Consider the following 20,449-nt stretch of genomic DNA (forward strand, 5'->3'; position numbering starts at 1 on the left):
GCAGGGAATAGACTACATTGTAGTAAGTAGTCCGTGGTTTGCTCTTCTCCACACTCATATGTAATGGAGTCCACTTTATAGCTCTACTTGTACCATTCAAGCAGTTGACTGTGGGTGCAGCCAGACAGCTCAGAAAATGCACAAGCTCCTGAGTTTTTACCTAAGGCGTCCAAACGACACCTTCGGTAAAAGTGAATTAATTTGCCACCAGGAAAGACCCAGATCTTTCAGAAGACCCAGTTCTTTCTGGGCCCTGTGTGGATTGGGCCCAGGGAACACGTTGCGTGACTTCTGGGTTCAATCCACACAACTGTCTCAGGCTTCTAGAACTGTGCAGAAGGTTGAGAAAGTAGAACGAACTGTACAAAATTCCAATCATAGAATCATAGAGTTGGAAGGGACCATGCAGACCATCGAGTCCAACCGCTTGCTATGAAGGAAAGCACAAACAAAGCACCTTCAACAGATGGCCATCGAGTGTCTGCTTAAAAACATCCAGAGAAAGAGCCTCCACCACACTCAAAGGCAGTGACGAACAGCTCTTATGGTCAGGAAATTCTTCCTAATGTTCAGGTATAATCTTCCCTCCTGTAATTATTAACACATTGCTCCAAGGCTGAGGATCTCAACACATTGTCCTTGGGCTCTGTCCTAGGATGCTTCGTAGGATGGGGTCCTGAGATCATGGGAAGCTTCAAGGGTTCTCATTAGGTAAGCCGGAGAAAGCATGTGGGGAATCTGGTCAGCTACACTTTCCCATATGGGATGGGGAAGGGGGGAGGCATGGGAAAACAGTTTCCGCCACTGCCCCATAGACTTGTCCAACTGCCCCCCAATTCCCCGGCCTGAGGACCTCAATGTGATGAGGTCTTTAATCTCCAGGGCAGCAGAAAACCAGCTACCTCCCTCTTCCTTATGACATCATTTCAAATATAAGCAAAACTTTTCTTTATTCATTACTGTATACATTTGTACTGTCCCTCTAGATCAGAGTATTCCAAAATGGTACTTTCCTTACAGTCTTACATAGTGCTATCCAATATACTACTGGAGGAATAATTATCTGAGTCTCAATCCACACAGCGAGGCGTATCACTTGAAGGTTTTCTTCTTCTTCAATCACACAGTCCTTACTGACTCTTCATGACCTCATGGACCAGCCCACACCAGAGCTCCCTATCAGCCATCGCTGCCCCCAGTTCCTTCAAGGTCAAGCCAGTCACTTCAAGGATACCATCCATCCATCTTGCCTTTGGTCGGCCTCTCTTCCTTTTTCCTTCTGTTTTCCCCAGCATCATGAACTTTTCCAAGCTTTCATGTCTTCTCATGATGTGGCCAAAATACTTCATCTTTGTCTCTAATATCCTTCCCTCCAGTGAGCAACTGGGCATTATTTCCTGGAGGATGGACTGGTTGGATCTTCTTGCAGTCCAAGGCATTCTCGGGATTTTCCTCCAACACCAAAGTTCAAAAGCATCTATCTTCCTTCGCTTAGCCTTCCTTATGGTCCAGCTCTCACATCCATAGGTTACTATGGGGAATACTATTGCTTTAACTATGCGGACCTTCATTGCCAGTGTTATGTCTCCGCTTTTGACTATTTTATCGAGGTTGGCCATTGCTCTCCTCTCAAGAAGTGACATCTTCTGATTTCCTGGCTGCAGTCTGCATCTGCAGTGATCTTTGCATCTAGAAATATAAAGTCTGTCACTACCTCCACGTTTTCTCCCTCTATTTGCCAGTTATCAATCGGTCTGGTTGTCATAATCTTGGTTTTCTTGACGTTTAACTGCAGCCCAACTTTTGCACTTTCTTCTTTCACCTTGATGATAAGGCTCCTCAGTTCCTCCTCACTTTCAGCCATCAGAATGGTGTCATCTGCATACCTAAGGTTGTTAATGTTTCTTCCAGCAACTTGAAGGCTTACAGAAGTCCAAATATTTGCAAAACATACTAAATTCTTCATGTCATTTTTTACTTATGGTGCTAAAGCAAACTATCATAGAGTTTTCTTGTCATGAGGGCAAACCTTTGCCTTCCTTAGAGGTTGAGAAAGTGTGATTTGCTTAAGGTCACCAGATTCATAGTTCAATGCTCACTCCATGAGGAAGAGAAAATAGAAATCTAAATCATGACAGCTGGTGGGTGGAGGAGAAAAAAAGCAGTAAATGAATAATAGAACTGAGTATTCTGAAAAAGCACATAACTGGTTCGCTAAGACTCAGAATAGAAGTGTCATAGATGGCAATTTTGACCATTCTGTTATTTATTTATTTATTTACTGCTTTTCTATACTGCTTTTCTCACCCCAGGGGGGACTCATAGAATCATAGAATAATAGAGTTGGAAGTGACCTCATGGGCCATCCAGTCCAACCCCCTGCCAGGAAGCAGGAAATTGCATTCAAAGCACCCCTGACAGATGGCCATCCAGCCTCTGCTTAAAAGCCTCCAAAGAAGAAGCCTCCACCACAGTCCAGGGCAGAGAGTTCCACTGCTGAACAGTTCTCACAGTGAGGAAGTTCTTCCTGAGGTTCAGGTGGAATCTCCTTTCCTGTAGTTTAAAGCCATTGTTCCATGTCCTATCATGTCTCCTCTCAGCCTTCTCTTCTGCAGACGAAACATGCCCAGCTCTTTAAGCTGCTCCTCATAGGGCTTGTTCTCCAGACCCTTGATCATTTTAGTTGCCCTCCTCTGGACACATTCCAGCTTGTCAACATCTCCCTTCAGCTATGGTGCCCAGAATTGGACACAGTATTCCAGGTGTGGTCTGACCAAGGCAGAATAAAGGGGTAGCATGACTTCCCTGGATCTAGACACTATACTCCTATTGATGCACGCCAAAATCCCATTGGCCTTTTTAGCTGCCGCATCACATTGTTGGCTCATGTTTAACTTGTTGTCCACGAGGACTCCAAGATCTTTTTCACATGTACTGCTGTCGAGCCAGGCGTCTCCCATTTTGTATCTGCATTCCATTTTTTCTGCCGAAGTGGAGTATCTTGCATTTGTCCCTGTTGAATTCCATTTTGTTAGTTTTGGCTTATCCCTCTAGTCTGTTAAGATTTTTTTGAATTTTGCTCCTGTCTTCTGGAGTGTTAGCTATCCCTTCCAGTTTGGTGTTGTCTGCAAACTTGATGATCATGCCTTCTAACCCTTCATCTAAGTCATTAATAAAGATGTAATGTTACTGCTTTTGACATATAAAAATACTCCCCCTCATCTCCCCTTTGTTCTATTTCTGTGAAAGAGGTTATAGCCCTCAATGGCTACATTCCAGTGATGGGAGTCATCCCAACCAGGTTTCAGTGATGCCTATGACATCATAAGTGTGGTGTTGTGCTAAAAGTTGGAGTTCGTCTTGCTTATTCCCCATGCTCTGTGCATTTGTGTAAAGACATGTAAGACTCAAAGCAGTTTCCAACATAATAATGGCAAAATTCAATGCCAAACATACATGTGAAAACTGAAGCAGAATATCTAAAGAATAACATATCACTATGATTTAAAAACCATTAACCATATTAAAGCATGAAACATAAACTAACATTTAGACACTAAGAGATAGAATTAAAACTTAGTATAAACATTAAAATCACATAATCCAAAATCAAAGCCATTCAATTGTCAATTGCACATATTCCCTGTTCATTTCTTGTACTGTATCACTTGACTGACCAAAGGCTTTGTCAGGACCCAGGCTGCAGAGCACCAATAACCATGCGCAGAGACCAGAATCTATCTAATATCTTTATTAAAGGAATATATAAAGTCAATAAAAACAAGTGAAGAATATAGTTCAGAAGTAGACCTTTCAGGAAAGGTCAAATATAGTCCAGAAAAACAATGTCCAATATGAGATATTAGAGTCCAAAGTTATAATCCAATAACCGAAACACACACTTGCCAAGCAAGTGTGGGGAAATGACAAGGTCCTTTAATCCAATGGAGCTTGACAACAAGGCTGGAAACAAACCGGATTCTTGACAACAAGACTTGATACGTGGCAACAAGAAGCAAGAAGCAAGAACAAGGTCCGTGGCGAGGTCCGTGGAAACAAGGAAAGCTTGATGCTAGAACAAGGTCCGTGAAACAAGGCTTGGAACTTGGTCCTGGAAGCAAGGGACTGGAGTAGCGTAGTCCACACACGATCTCACTCCACAAGATGACAAATTGACTCCGCAAGGATCTCCTTGCGTAAAACAGCTATATAGGATCTTGTTTTCCCGCCAAGGAACACTTTTCCCTGGGGAACAAGAAGTGAAACCCAAACTGTGTCCAGATGCATGACTCCTTAAGATTTCCCAAGGGAAGCAGGCTTAATCAGCTAATTGTCTGGCAGCGATCCTGGCGCTTCAGCGATTCGCCTCCCTAGCGCCTCTATCTCGATTAATATTATCCCTACGAGAGTACGGGGGAGAATTCTGCCCAAGGCTTGTTTGGCTGACTTCTTGTGGGCAAACATCCTGCAGGTGCAAGGCCTCCGTTTCTGGCTGAAATGGTGGGAAACCCAAGTTTTCCTCTTCGTCTGCCACAATAGTACTAGGAATGGGACTACATGGCCCATGAGACATCACAGGAATGTCTTTGCTTTTTTTCTGAAGGCCAAGAGGGATGGCGCTGATTTAATTTCACTGAAGAAGGAGTTGCAAAGCCAAAGGCCAACCACTGAGAAGGCCCTGTCTCTAGTCCCCACCAACCGCACCTGCAAAGGAGGTGGGAGCGAGAGCAAGGCCTTCCCAGAACATCTTAACCTCCATCTATTATCTCATATGAATCCAACTATACAGCACTGGAATTAATATTCTAGTGCTATAAAACTATGAGAAACTATGAGAAATTTCAATGTTTCTTTCTAGATAAATGACAACATTCCTGGTGCCTATTCATCAGGAAAGAAACATTTTTCTAATGGACGTTAACCTCTAAATATAACAACAGCAAAGTGAAAGGGTGTTTTTTGTCCTCATATTCTAACATGTTCTTTGAGCCATGGTGAGATTGTGATCACTTAAACAGACAGCACTTATTGGAAATTAAACCTCTACTAATGTATTATAATTATTACTTCAGGGTAATTTGGTGCTCCTGTAGAGAATCAGAGTTAATCTGATGGTAACGGTTCTTTCAAGGAACTGTTCATTATTTCTTCTTCTTCTTCTTCTTCTTCTTCTTCTTCTTCTTCTTCTTCTTCTTCTTCTTCTTCTTCTTTCATTCTCTGCGGAAAATTCCTCCAAATGCATGTAGCCTCAGGCTGATTAAGAATCTCCCTGCTGGAAAAGGTGGTTTGTAGCTAAATCAGCCTGTGCTAGAAAAGATGCCAGGTGATTTCCATCAATACTGTTAAATAAGTAGAAAACAGTGACACCTGATAGCTCAACACATAATGCACAAAAAATGGCAAGAGGGGAGAAGCAATAAACAGGAGTAACTAAGGCTAATGCTACTTTCATATGCATGTAGGAAACTATCAAAAAACATCCCTTGAAGTGACAGCCAGTTTTACACAGCTTTAAACACGCACATAATTGGCACCGAAGTCAATTTCTTTCCACAAAAATGCCATCTTCCTAATGATGTGAAAGCAAAACTGGAACAGCATACACACAGAACTGCTTTCTCTCTTTTATTTTAATTAGACCACCTACTGCTTCATGTGAAGTCAAAAATGGAAAGAATTGGACTAGAGAAAGCGGCATGAATAAAGTTACAGTTAAGAAAGGACAGATCTATCATACATCTTTGTCTGCAAAATTGGTCTTTCTCAAACGTGTAAGTTCATTTTGTGCTTTTTGTATGTGGGTTATTTTTAAAGAAGAACAATGTATTGTTGTGTGCATTTTTTCAGAGGGGCACATTAATAGATGTGTCCTTTCATTAACTAAAGCATTTTGTGCACTCTTAAGAAATACATGGAATGGTTAGTCAGTATTTCTATTGTGCATATGTTGTTTCTTCCCATTTAGTGGAACTCATTACATGGTTGGAAAAAATAAGGATTTCCAAGTGCAAAATGCCTGCTATTGTGTTCGTTCTGGGAATTCTGGATAAAGAAAATGTTTAAAAAAAACCAAAACTCTGTGTGGCACACTTTGCACACTTCGGACCTTATCACATGGATCTTGAGAAGCACCGGGGACTATCTGTTTATCAAAGGAAATCGTCCTGTTTCATGTTCTGTCTTCCCATCACATGTCTTCTGAACCATCACACAGAGAATTCTTTTCCCTGCCCTCTATTACTTTTATTTTAAAAAATCAGGGAAATTTTCTATATTGAAACCCAAGTTTATCACTCTCATCTTATTGGCGGGAAAGGGGGAGCGGGGGAAGTTTAAATCTCTTTGCCATGATAACTCTTTCCCTTGCTTTCCCATGCCTTTCCCATGCCCTTCATTATACCAGTGTAATTTTAAACCACTTTGCCACGATCCCCTCTTGCAAGGTTTTGCTTCCCTTCATTATACTAGTGTAATTTTAAACACCTTTGCCATGCTGTCTTTCTCATGCCTACCTTCCTTTATACAAGTGTAATTATAAACCACTTTGCCAGGATCCCCTTCTGCTAGGCTTTCTTCCCTCCATTAGACCAGTGTTATGTTAAAAAGCTGGCAAGAGCAGGGGCAAGAGCTTAGATTACTATTAAGGTGAAAATGCAATGCAAGCAAAATGGTGTGGAACACCCATTCCTCCACATCATTGACATTATTCAACATGAGCAAATTTGTCAGATCCCATCCTATGTGTTTACGGCATTTTAGAAATGGAATATCATTCATTCTAGGCTCCTGAGATGTTTTTTGATTGCTTTCTCCCCCCCCCCTCTTTTTTTCTTTTTTTTTAAAAAAAACTGTTTTAAATGTTTACATTAGGGAGCTTGTTGGGCACAGTCAGGAAGTCCCCCTACATCATGGGATGGAGTCCGTCATTTTCCATTCCCTACATTGATTAAAATGGTTTAAAAAAGGGGGGAGGTGTCATGGGATAAGATTCTTTCTTGGTTCCAAGATTAGTTACTGTGATGGATAACAACCCTCTAAATAATAACATTTTATGCAAAGGATGAAGTCCCAGCTCTATCACTATTTTACTCGAAGTTCCAGAGTCTGAACCTTAAAAGCATTGTGAAAACAAATTATGTGTGTTGCTGTTGAATCACAGATTCACTCATATGAAAGTGCAATTTGTAGGTTGTCATATAGGCAAATTTCCCCTGATAGTTTTCAGGTAAAAATAAACAAAATTGCAACAGACCAAAAGAACTCCCAATATACAAAACTGCAATTCAAGTTAAAATACAGAAAAGATGAAAACAAACTTTTCAGTATTAAACCAATTTCAGAACTGAAAATTCCTGAGTTAATACAAGTGGAGGCCTTTTCATGTCCAATAAAAATGCTAACTGCATGGTCCAGTACACATAAAGTTTCACTGGAACTGCATTTTATAGTCTCTCTTCCATCACAAGACATTTTCATTTAATAAATTTGACCCTTCAAAACCTAAGTCCAGATGCTGCTGGACTTCACCTTCATTCAGCACTAGTGAACTACTGGAATGTCACATCTCCCATCTTTTATTTATAGAATAATTATGTACATATTACTTGGATGTCCAAAGCACTAAGTTAATTTCATGTATGTAAATGTGGATTACTTGATCAACAGATGGAACAATTAGACAACACAAAACATATTTATTGAAACAAATGCAACTAAATTGCAACTAAATCGCTCTCTGTTGGGCCCTGCTGCAGAAGAGACCCTGGGGCCTGAGTATTTGCCATCCAGCTTTGCTATCTTGCTCAGTTCTGAGCTTACCCATGAGATCACAAGGCCAGTGGCCGCACCTCATTACATCTAGGGCCACTGGCCTTTGACATGGGGTCTTTTCCATCGCTCCTCTGCTTCCTTCACTGCCTCTGCTGCTGCCAGCGCACAGCCCTTCTGGGCATAAGCCAGCCGGACTGCTCCTGAAGTCCCTCTCCATTTGGCTTTAGATATCATCCCAGAGTTCTTTTGATTATTGTCCAAGTTTTAATTGGGTTTAATAATTGTGGCCTGGTCGTTGAATTCCACTCTAAACTGGACGTTGAGTATTCATATTGAATACTTTACTTCACGATCTACCGTGTTTCCCCGAAAATAAGACAGTGTCTTATATTAATTTTTGCTCCCAAAAATGCTCTAGGTCTTATTTTCAGGGGATGTCTTATTTTTCCATGAAGAAGAATTCACATTTATTGTTAAACAAAAAAAATGAACAGTTATTATATACTGTACAGTAATTGTCATCATAAAGCAGCATAACCAGACAAACTGTGAATCCTATCAAGAATTTCTTGTTACTACCAATATTTCCATGTACAACACTTTATGGTACATACATTTACCAATCCTGGATGCTCTGGTGTTCTGTTCGGCGGGCATGATTCCAAACAAAAACTTTGCTAGGTCTTACTTTCGGGGGAGGCCTTATATTTAGCAATTCAGCAATACCTCTACTAGGTCTTATTTTCTGGGGATGTCTTATTTTAGGGGGAAAGGGGTAAACCTCAGCCCTCCTGCATTTTAAGATCTCGTGATTTACAATTGTGGCACCTGTACCCTAACCCTGCAGCTTTTTACACTAGCACTTTATATTGCCTTACCCCGTGGTAATAATACACAAGATAACTTTTACTAGCAAGCTTATGTTTGGCCTGTGGGGGGAGCGTGATTGGGAAACTATGTTTTTAATCTGTTTTATTGCATTTATATGTTTTAACTGTTTTATAATTTGAAATGTTACATTTATTATTTGTATGTATAATGCGGCATTGAATTTTGCCATAATCTGTAAACCGATCTGAGTCCCCTTTGGGATGAGAAGAGCGGGGTATAAATATAGTTAATAAATAAATAAATAAATAAATAAATAAATATTAACTATTTAATTTTTTCTAAGTGGTATACATAGCCTAATGCATGCATTAGCATTTGGGGTAATGGTCCCTTCTAGACTTCCTACCCTAGGCAGGATAACCATAGGCCCAAGGACAGTAATTTTTTTCACCCCCTAATTGCTGATATTCAGGGGCAATACCAGATTCCCATTTTTCACCAAACGAGGTGTCATAAGTGCTTAACAAACACAATTCCCCTCCAACAACTAGGACCCATATAAGGTTCCACCCTTCCCATTTCTTCTCCCCCAGGTTAGGTAAAAAAAAACCCTTTGGGGGGGGGGGGGCGTTCTTACCGAGATACAAAGCAACCAGATTACTTGCATTGTGGGAGAGCGATTTGATACACATCAAAGAAGGAAAGAAGGGGGATGGAGCAAGTTTTAAATAGACTTGCTCCTTATTGCCACCCTCCTGCCCCAGTCCATTTTTGGCATGCCTTGCTTAAGTTTATCTGACCTCTACCATCTGAGACCAGCAAATTGATCTGCTCCACTCATGAAGGCTAAGGTTGTGGGAGAAATCTCAATCCAAAGGGTTGAACAAAGAGCCAAAGAAAAGCAAGCAAACAAAAGTGGTGAATGTGAGAAATCACTGAGGGATGAGAAAGTGTTCTATCTTAGTTAATGTGATGGCCTTAAACAAGCTACCCACCCTGGAAAGAACTTCATTTATGTGACCAAATGTAGTGAAATACAAAAAGAATTATACTAAGCCTGAGATGCAGTTCTATGGTAGACTTATAGACATTAAAAGACACAAGAGAATGGAAATGAAGTATCTGACATTATATCTTATTTCCACATAAGGACTGTATGTCTGTAATCTCTTCAAAATATCTCACACATATGTTAAATGAGTATCAGGGCTATTCATTTATGTCCCCCCTGCCTTTCTCCTTCCCTCTCTCTTCCTTCCAATTTATTATTATGAAAATAAGCTGCTAAATAATTTACAACATATTTTCTGTTAGTAATGAGTGCTTTTTTCCCCTTCAAGAGGATGACAAGAGGGTAATTGTGACAGAGTTAATCCCAATGAAGAAGCAATCATTCAGAGAGAGAAAAGGGGGAGAAAAAGGAAAAGAGAATCTGTGCTTTATGAATTCAAAACATATGTTCATTATATAGGCAAAAAATCATGAAATAACAAAAGTAATAAAATAAGTATTAAAACATCAGAATTACTGGCTCATGATTATAAACAGTTTTATGTTAAGTGCCATGCAATAAGAGTAGTCCCTCCACAAACCTGATACATTTTACAGAACCTAATACATTTCTATATTCACCCAGAGACAAAGGGGCATAAAACTGAAATCAATAATACATCATTATTCACTTTTAGAGGAATCTGGCTCCATACTCCTTAGCCTCCTATTCCTCCTTTTGCTTAAATGATTTACATCCTGCCTTCTAATTAGATCTTCTCAAAAGAGTTTACAAACATGCTTGGATAAAGCTTAGACTCGGTTAAGGAGGGCTTGCACGTGTACACGTTCCATCTATTTATAATAAATCAATAAACTTGATTGCTGTATCCCTGACAGTAACAGTGGCATATCAAGATGCATGGAATCATCAAATAGCAATATCCCAGCAGTGACAGGAGTAAGCCATCTGTCCTGGTCAGCTCTCAGAGTAAGGGTGAGGGTTGTTGAAAAGGTCAGTGGTGAATTTGGAGATCAGCTGTTCCTGGTAGCCCTCCTAACCTAGCTTACATATTGCAGCAGAGCAGCCTTTTGTAGGAGCCACCATTTCCCGGTAAGCAGAGCAAGAAAATGTTAGTACATCAGGGCAGGCTGATGAAGGGTTAAATGCACTGTCCCTTTTACAATAGAGATGACAGCATGCAGAGGCCCACAGGTCTGCATGATTAGCAGAGAAACAAGCTGTACACAGACAACACCTGAAAGCATAGGATTAAAGGTTCACAAGGTGCAGCCATGTCATGGGAGACAATGTCTTTTTGGTGTGGATCTGGATTCTGATGCTTTTTGGACTATCAGCTTTATTGATTTTGGATTGTGCTCTTGACTGCTATATTTTGGATCCTGACTTGGATATTCCATAGATATATAAACCCCATAATATTTATTTATTTATTTATTATTAATTCACAGTATTTATATTCCGCCCTTCTCACCCCGAAGGGGACTCATTGTATTCATATAAGGCAAATATTCAATGCCATATACATATAGAACAAAGACAGAGACAGACGCAGAGGCAATTTAACCTTCTCCTGAGGGAATGTTCAATTCCGGCCACAGGGAGAGCAGCTGCTTCATCATCCACTGCGACGTCACTTCCTCATTCCAACAGCGGCTGGATGATTATTATGGAGTCGTAAAATAGTTAAATTAGCCTCCTTACTTTATAAGTGGTATCTTAATTTCCTACTTGATAGATGCAACTATCTTTCAGGTTGCTATAGGTTAGCAAAGAGCAGTGGCTATTTTTTTATTTTTAATTGTTGGGTGCTCACCCCGCCACGGGCTGGCCTGGAACTTATGACCTCTTGGTCATAGTGATTTATTGCAGCCGGCTGCTCACCAGCCTGTGCCACAGCCCGGTCCCTTTTGCCCATTTGCCTAGTTTCCAACAGACCTCACAACCTCTGAGGATGCCTGCCATAGATGTGGGTGAAACTTCATGAGAGAATGCTTCTGGAACATGGCCATACAGCCCAGAAAGTTCACAACAATCCAGGAAAGAGATGCCTTCTAAAATTCAGTGAAACCTAGTGAGTTCTCCTTTTTTATTATTAATAAATAATACTAGGCATGGCCTAGTAGGGTGTATCTAGATTCTGTTTGATGTTTTAATATCTTAATGTTAATGGTTTTAAATTGTATTTATGTGTTGATTGTTTCTACTGATTTTATGTTATGTTTTAGTTGCTTTGTATAATGAGGCATTGAATTTTTGCCTAAATGTATGTTATACGCCGCTCTGAGTCCCCTGTGGGGTGAGAAGAGCAGGATAGAAATGAAGAAGAAGAAGATGATGATGATGATGATGATGATGATGATGATGATGATGATAATATTGTTACTGATTCACTAAAATGCTCAAACCCTGTTTGCCAGCTATGACTCTTACTGTAACTCTCAGTTTGTTTTTAAAGGGAAAAATATTGTTCATGAAAAGTATATTAAAACAAACCATGCAACAGAAGAAGGTATACATTCTATTAATATCAAAAAAGATCATAAAACTTAGTTCTGTCTGCTTAAATGACTTTGTCAGCTTCCTCCAACCAAAAAGAAGACTTCCAAAAGATAAAAGTTTCAGAGAACTCAATAGGGAGGTAAACCTTTCCTTCTGTTGTTCTTGTATGCATAATTTCAAACATTTTCTCCCCACTTGGGTAGATTATGAGGGGTTTTGCACATATTTTCAATGATGTCTCAACCTTGGAGGTTTTTTAAAATGATAAAAATCTGTCACAAGAACAGTTTTGCACATACAACATTGCATTTACAATGCAATGCTGTAGTGTGGTACAACATTGTAGACTACCACTCTACATTTTAGGAAACTAATAGAATACAGTTGCCAAAGGTCTCCTGAACTGGCTGCCAATTAGAGCAAATTTGAGGTGGTGTTTCTTGTTACCTATTTTTGTGACAAATAACATCTGTGGAGATCTCCTTTTGCCACCCAACCCTGAAATAATGAGACACCACAACAGATGTGAGTTAAATTATGGTCAACTTTTATTAACATTACCTAATTAATCTTTGTAACTTTGTCACTTGCAGCTAATTCTAAAGTGTGGCATGAACTTGGTGTGAATATACAGCCGAGGTCGTAGCCCTGCCCGGCCTACCCCTCTGCTACTTTGAGCGATACACTTTCGTTCCCAGTTTCAATAACCCTGAGTGTCCACTAAGAGAAACGTGATGGAGAATTCTGCCCCAAGGATTTATTGAGGCCAGACTCTCCCATTCCTAGCCATTTCCGTTTGCTGTCACCTCAGTTACTTTAACCACAGGTAAGAGTTCCTGTTCCTGGCCTACACACAAAAAGTGAGTGCCTTGGATGTACACCAAAATCGAATCCCTTGCTGTTTTCTGGTATGCCTATTTAAAAACTGCATCATGGCAATTTGCCCTCTTAAAACAGTATAGGGTAGGTTAACCCCCTCCCCCAGAACATAGGGTGGACTTCTACCTGATTCTATGTTCAGGGGGAGGGGGAGGTTCACCTACCCTATACTGTTTTAAGAAGACAAGTTGGGATGGGGCTCTTAATGAGACATGCTAAACCATCACAGGACTTCTACGTCTCACATCACTGGAGAAATTATATTGTTTAGTCAGCATTGCACCACCTGACATCCACCAGGAAGTAGCAGCCAACAATGAAAGGACCAAGGCATTGACACCTCTGGCCCATTCCCTGTTTGGGTATCAGCTAGCAAGCCAATGCCTTAAATCAAGAAATTGTTTTCTAAGATCTACGGAGATACTCATAGGAACACCTCAGCAAGTGAGAGTCCAAAAGTGACAAGCTAAAACCCAAAACCTCAATAAGTGGCTGACGCCAGATGAAAGACTCCCTCCTGGGCACACAGAAGACTGGGTGACTTGGAAGACGCTGAACAGATTGCACTCTGGCACCATGAGATGCAGAGCCAATCTTAAGAAATGGGGCAACAAAGTGGAGTCCACAACATGCGAGTGTGGAGAAGAGCAAACCACAGACCACCTATTGTAATGCAGTCTGAGCCCTGCCACATGAACAATGGAGGACCTTCTTACAGCAACACCAGAGGCACTCCAAGTGGTCAGCTACTGGTCAAAGAACATTTAGTAAAATGCCAAGTTGTTACTTTAAAAAAAAACTTTGTTTTCAAATACATTACAACTTGCACTCTCGGTACAACCTGACAACAAAGGTAACCAATTTAATTATACTGTTAATGGGGAGGAGGCTGGGTCAGCCTTCAGCTCCAGAATGAAGAAGGAGGGTGGAATGCTCCCATAACACTGTAGCTCTGCCCCCAAGAAAGTAACCCCAGCCAGGGCTACTTTCTTTCAGTCTTTTCCTCGGGGGAAGAGGCAAAGCACTTCTCAACCCCCAGCTGCAAGGGGGAGGGGTGTTAATTATACCCAACTTTTAACTTTAACAAACCTAACTATTACACAAGTGGCTCCTGAAACCCTTGCTTCAAATATTTGTTCATCTTTCAATAATGCAAAGCAAATAGAATGTAAACTTTCTGAAATAGAGGGGCAAATTTCTACAGTGCTGGCCTTTAGTAGTAGGATGACCTTCTGTTTGAAACCTGGAAGATAAATGTCTCTTATCACAGGTTCCTTTGTCATATTTTAAATGTGTGGACAGTAAACAAAATCCATTTTTATTTCTACACTGTCATATGTCAGCACATTAGTCACATTTAAGTATATTTTTGTGATTGTTGGTGATTTATATGAAACCTTCCAAATGCCACAAGGCTGCTTTCCTATATCAAGAAATATTTTATGCTTAATCAGGCTGTGGCTATTTTGAATGATTATATTTTTCAAAGTGTTTATTGTTAACCCTGAAGGGAGATGCCTGTATTTTTTAAATTTTATTTCTTTTATTTAAGTCTTGAGAAAAATCAAGTTTTGAATTAGATTTTGAATAAAACTTGAGATGATCACTCTCAAAAGTGTACAGCATTGGGATACCCCCCAAAACGATGGAGGGGAAGGGTGCCAGTACCATAACAACATATTTTTTAGAACTACTTTACATGGATTTGCCAACTTATATAATTGTCTTGAGCATCCACAGATTTTGGTCAAGTATATATTGACTTATAAAATATATGAATCTGTACCAAAGGATGCCTCAGGTAAAAGCAAATTAATGCTGAGAAAACTGGATTTTCCCAATTTGCTCTGCATTAATTTGACACCTGGAAAGATCCGGACCTTAAGTTTAACTACTGCTGATGTGCGAAAATGGTCCATCAGGAGATAGGCAGGGGAGGAAGACTTTCCCTCTTTCCCCCTGACCTCTTGATATTATTTTTGTGCATTTTTGTGCAGACCCCTTCAGTAGGTCTTTTTGGGAGATGTGGGTAGATGGAAGGGGATGGATTAGGCCATCCCTCAAGGGAAAGCATAGAGTCTGGGTTGGGTGAGGAAAAGAGACCTGGGAGGAAGCGGGTTATTATAACCCGCCTCCTTCTGAGTTTTTGCCATGTCTGGAAGGGCCCTCAGTGTTGGGACATTCCCTGAGGTGTATATATAGTGCTTGTTCAACTTTGGCAAGTTCATTGGGAAGTCACCTGAAACTGGGGAAATTGGTTATCACAGACTCCATTGCTGGGCACCTATGGAGCTGCAGGTTTGGGGGCTCTGGTGTTTCAAAACAAAAAATAACATACTTTTGTCACTAGCAGCAGTGAAAGCCCAGCAAAGGAGGTTTTGGGGTTTTGCTACAATTGTGGCAATAGTTTAATGATCATGATTATGTAGGATTTCCAAATATGAATCAGTTTCAGATCTGTAATTCTAAGGTACAAATGACATAACTGCAGTAATGAATACCAGATACATGTTCTTGTCCACAAATAATTTGCAATGCCATGCAGTAATCAGTTTGTGGCCCTCGTGTTTTTCTGATGTTCTTCAAGCTACTCGTATTTTAGTTTGAATTCCTCTACAAATATTGCCATCCCAGGTTTCACAGCCATGTGGCATTGCCAGGAGAATATTGTTATATGTGTTGTCGAAGGCTTTCATGGCTGGGATCACAGGGTTGTTGTATGTTTTCCAGGCTGTATGGCCATGTTCAGAAATATTTTCTCCTGATGTTTTGCTCACATTTATGGCAGGCATCCTCACAACCTCTGAGGATGCCTGCCATAGATGTGGGCGAAACGTCAGGAGAGAATATTTCTGGTACATAGTCATACAGTCCGGAAAACATACAACAACCCAATATTGTGATACATTGGCTAACAATGGAGCCCCTGGTAGTGCAGTGGATTAAACCCTTGTGTCGGCAGGACTGATGACTTGAAGGTTAGGTTGCTGACCTGAAGGCTGCCGGTTTGAATCCAACCTGGGGAGAGTGCAGATGAGCTCCCTCTATCAGCTCCAGCTCCATGCGGGGACATGAGAGAAGCCTCCCACAAGGATGGTAAAAATATCAAAATATCTGGGCATCCTCTGGGCAAAATCCTTGCAGATTTTCTTCTCTCACACTAGAAGTGACTTGCAGTTTCTCGAATCACCCCGACACGACAAAAAAAGGCTAACAGAATGCAATTGGAAAAAACATTAAACATTTTTCCTTTTAATAGTCATAACAGCATTGCAAGAAAATATATGTTTCTTGCTTTGATATGAAATTAATGAGATGTCAGTAATTTTCTCTCTATGAAAGTCCAGACTAAAGAACTTCATATCACAGGGAGACTAACATATTTATAGAAGTAATTTCAAATAATGTCTTTGATCCTGAAGTCAATTATAATTAAAGAATACATTTATATTACATGATGCTGTGATAAATTATATAGCACATTTACATAGACAGATGGAAGATGCAAATATGCATCAGTTAAATACATGTCAGACTTCTGTTTTATGAACAAACAACTTGTTTATTCATTCAGTTGCTTCTGACTCTTCATGACCTCATGGACCAGCTTACACCAGAGCTCCCTTTTGGCCATCCCCAGCTCCTTCAAGGCCAGGGCAGTCACCATCTATCCATCTTGCCCTTGGTCAGCCCCTCTTCTTTTTTCCTTCCATTTTCCCCAGCATCAATGTCTTCTCCAAGGTTTCCTGTCTTCTCGTTATGTGGCCAAAGTACTTCATCTTTGCCTCCAATAGCTTTACATCCAGCAAGCAAACAACTAGTTTATTGGAAATAAATGGAATAGTGGGTAATAAAAGCCACTCTCCTAAATAGTTCCAAACTGAAAAGTCTCAAATTCTGGCTTTATTACCATTGGCAGTGCCAAAAAAACCAGATTCCCTAGGCAGCAGACCTTTGCTGTCTATTCCTGGTTCCCAGGAAATCAAGGAAGGAGAGAAGAGATTAGGAGAGGTATTTCTTTTTCAAATCCCTTCCCTTTCCTACTTGTCTCAAATTCAACATCCTGGGAATGAGGAGTTTATCTGGTCAGCTAGTTGTCTTATGGTTATGCACAAGTGGCTTCTGCACAGTGAATAGATCTGCTCTTGATTGAACACTCATACCATCCAAGAAACAAAATAAACAGGGCATAAACCTGCTTTTAGTGGTACTACTTGGCGATCCATTTCATCTTTGGGGTAGAAACTTTTAAAATAAGACCTTCATAGTAAGGAAGGCTTTCTACATTCATATCACTTGATGGAGATTGTACCTCTCAGAACCGCATGGTAAACCACTGAGGCAAACTATGACAAGGGATTTTTAAAAAGAAAAATTCAAGTACCATCCATCTAAAAAGTGCTGGGCACTTCTTTCCAGTGTGTATTACTTCATTCCACACAGCCAACTCTAAAAATTAAATCACTCCATCATTTTGTTTCATAACTACAGTAGTCCCTGACAAGATGAATAGAAGAACTAAAACTATGCCTGCTTCTTGTGTGTGTGTCATTCACAATCTTAGGAAAGATTTGGATTTGATCACATGTTAAGGCAAAGGCCAATGAAAGTTAATGACCCATATTCTATTGTCTCTATTAATTTCTAAAACAACTGATCAGCAAAGTGACTCACACTGATGTTGAGGAAAAAGTATTCCTCTGTGGTGAATATGTTGATTAAAAACTCTTAGTGTGATCCATTATTTTATTTTATTTTTCCTTAGCAGTTTCTCCTGTATGAAATCACAAAGCAGATTATATTAAAACTGTCAGGAAGAAAATATTCAAGGTGACATAATGTAAATGGAACTCACCGCAGAATATTTCTTCCTCTGGGGTGATTTAAGTTACACCTGGATTTCCAAGTGTACTAAAAACAAAGTTCATGTATTGCCATATCCAACCAAGGACTCTTAAGCATTTAGATCATTAATGAACATCCAATCCCTAAATCAAAAGATGCTGAATCTGAAAGACAGTTATTTATGTTATTTCTGATAGGATGGGGCATGTGTTAAAAATCATGTAGAGAAACTGTGTGGTCTGTTTACTCCAAGTTAATCGTAGACTCATAGAATCATAGAGTTGGAAGAGACCTCATGGGCCATCCAGTCCAACTCCCTGCCAAGAAGCAGGAAATGGCATTCAAAGCACCCCTGACAGATGGCCATCCTGACTCTGTTTAAAAAGCCTCCAAAGAAGGAGCCTCCACCATACTCCAAGGCAAAGGGTTCCAGTGCTGAACAGCTCTCTCAGTGAGGAAGTTCTTCCTGATGATCAGGTGGAATCTCCTTTCCTGTAGTTTAATGCCATTGATCCGCATCTTCGTCTCCAGTACAGCAGAAAATAAGCTTGCTCCCTCCTCCCTATGACTTCCCCCCCCCCCACATATTTATACATGGCTATCATTTCTTCTGTATAAATATAAGAGAAGAATTATGCAACTCTGAAATGCCTATAATTAGGAGTCAAGTCACTCTGTGGCAGGGGCAGGGAAAAGTTTTTTGTTTGTTTGTTTGCTTGCTTGCTTTCTGAAACATTTCATTTATCTTCATAGGAATGAATGACAATGAGCCACATATCAGAGAACATAAAGGGTGTAATAAGCCCACAGGATGAAATAAATCTGTCCCTGGTGGGCCCACTAATTAAAACACTAGCATGCTGCTATTTGTTGTATCCCACCGTTTCACAACTTCATTTTGGCTCTGTTCATTGAACTGTTCATTTAAATATTGTTAATTTGTCTATCAGAGCATACAAAGCTATGTGTCATTTAATGGTACCATAAAATTACAACATAATAAAAGCAGAATTCCTACATGTTTGAAATCAATCCAGAAGAAATTCAAATCCATCAGGATTCCAAAGGAATAGTGAAATTTTACAATTTCCTTGAAACTGGGATGGAGCTAAGATGACCGGATGGGCCAGAAATTAGCTTCACTAGATGGTGGGACATCTAGTAGAAACTAGCGTTGTCCAAATATTCGTTATGTTTCTCGTTTCGTAATTATTTCGGATTGTTCTCGTTTTTTGAAACGAGTATTGAAACGTTTTCCCTGGGCGCAACTGGCAATGTAATTCGAACCATCATTGGCCCATTCTCTAATTGTTTCTTAAAATTTTCGTTAATTTTTTTCCTTCCAAATTTTTTTAAATATTTTTTAAAAATTATTTTTTATTTATTTTTTTGTTTCTGTAACCTAACATGAATGGGAGCCTAGCGCAGCCTAACATGGCCGCTCCCTGGCCAATCAGAGTCTTCCACGATGGCTGCCAAAGGTGGGGGCTAGCGTCCTCCGTGTCCACATGGAGGATCTCTATGAAAATCCCCAACCGCAGCCGACCCAAGCCATTCTGGGTTGGGATACCGAGGAGAGAGGGTGTTTGGCGCGCGCGCTGGGAAGCTGCTGCTTGCTTGTTTGGGGGAGAGAGGGCTAACTGGGGGTAGAGTCTGTTGTTGCTGGTTCGATATTGTGTTTTTTTGGGGGGAAATTGGCTGAGGGCTTGGGGCAGAGTCCTTGCTGTGGCTGGCTTTAGGGAACTTTTTTTTCCAAAGGACGTCTGCGTTCCTGCAAGTGCATTGCTTCCCTCCCGCTCCGTTTGTAATCCCAAGCCCCAGGGCTGAGTGTTATTGCAATCACAAAGACACACATTGTTTTCAAACCTAAAGGGTACATTGGAAGAAATAGTTTCCAAAGGACGTGTGGCACCCGCCAAGGCATTGCTTCCCTCATGCTCCATTTCTATTCCCAAGCCTTGGGCTGAGTTTTATTTCTGCAATCACAAAGTCAGACATTGATTTGATTCAATAGAGGGTCCACAGCAATTTATAGTTTCCAAAGGACGTTGCCAATCCTGTCAAGGCATTGCTTGGCATGTGCTGCATTTCTAATCCAAAGTCCTCAGCCAGAGTTTCATTTTTGCAATCACAAGGTCAGCCAGTGGCACCATTGATCAAAAGGTTCAAAGGCAATTTATAGTTTCCAAAGGACAGTGGCACTCCTGCCAAGGCATTGCTTGGCATGTGCTGCATTTCTAATCCAAAGTCCTCAGCCAGAGTTTCATTTTTGCAATCACAAGGTCAGCCAGTGGCACCATTGATCAAAAGGTTCAAAGGCAATTTATAGTTTCCAAAGGACGTTGCCAATCCTGTCAAGGCATTGCTTGGCGTGTGCTGCATTTCTAATCCAAAGTCTACACAAGTCTTTTTATATCACAGCTCTGAGGATGGGAACTGACAAATTACCACTGATGGAGCAATATAACACCAACTAGGATAGGCCAAATTAGTCACTGGGATATACATGTGAATTGACATTTAGCAATTGATTCAATAAATCTATTCTAGTTAGAATTCTGAAGAGTAGTCAGGCTATTGTCTCCAACATTCATGCCAGTCACCAGCATA

General features: G+C 40.4%; 1 protein-coding gene and 1 long non-coding RNA gene across 5 annotated transcripts in view; one reads left to right on the forward strand and one right to left on the reverse strand.

Annotated features, from left to right (window-relative positions):
- Window positions 1–20,449, reverse strand: part of cdh12 (cadherin 12) — an 868,710-nt gene that overhangs the window by 695,839 nt on the left and 152,422 nt on the right. The gene's annotated exons all lie outside the window — the stretch shown is intronic.
- LOC134298200 (uncharacterized) lies at window positions 370–10,106 on the forward strand. Its single transcript, XR_010005151.1, has 3 exons — window positions 370–573; window positions 5,639–5,771; window positions 9,942–10,106. It is a non-coding gene; the product is annotated as an uncharacterized LOC134298200 (long non-coding RNA).

Source organism: Anolis carolinensis, chromosome 4 (assembly GCF_035594765.1).
Source record: "Anolis carolinensis isolate JA03-04 chromosome 4, rAnoCar3.1.pri, whole genome shotgun sequence".
In the NCBI taxonomy this organism is placed as follows: Eukaryota; Metazoa; Chordata; class Lepidosauria; order Squamata; family Dactyloidae; genus Anolis; species Anolis carolinensis.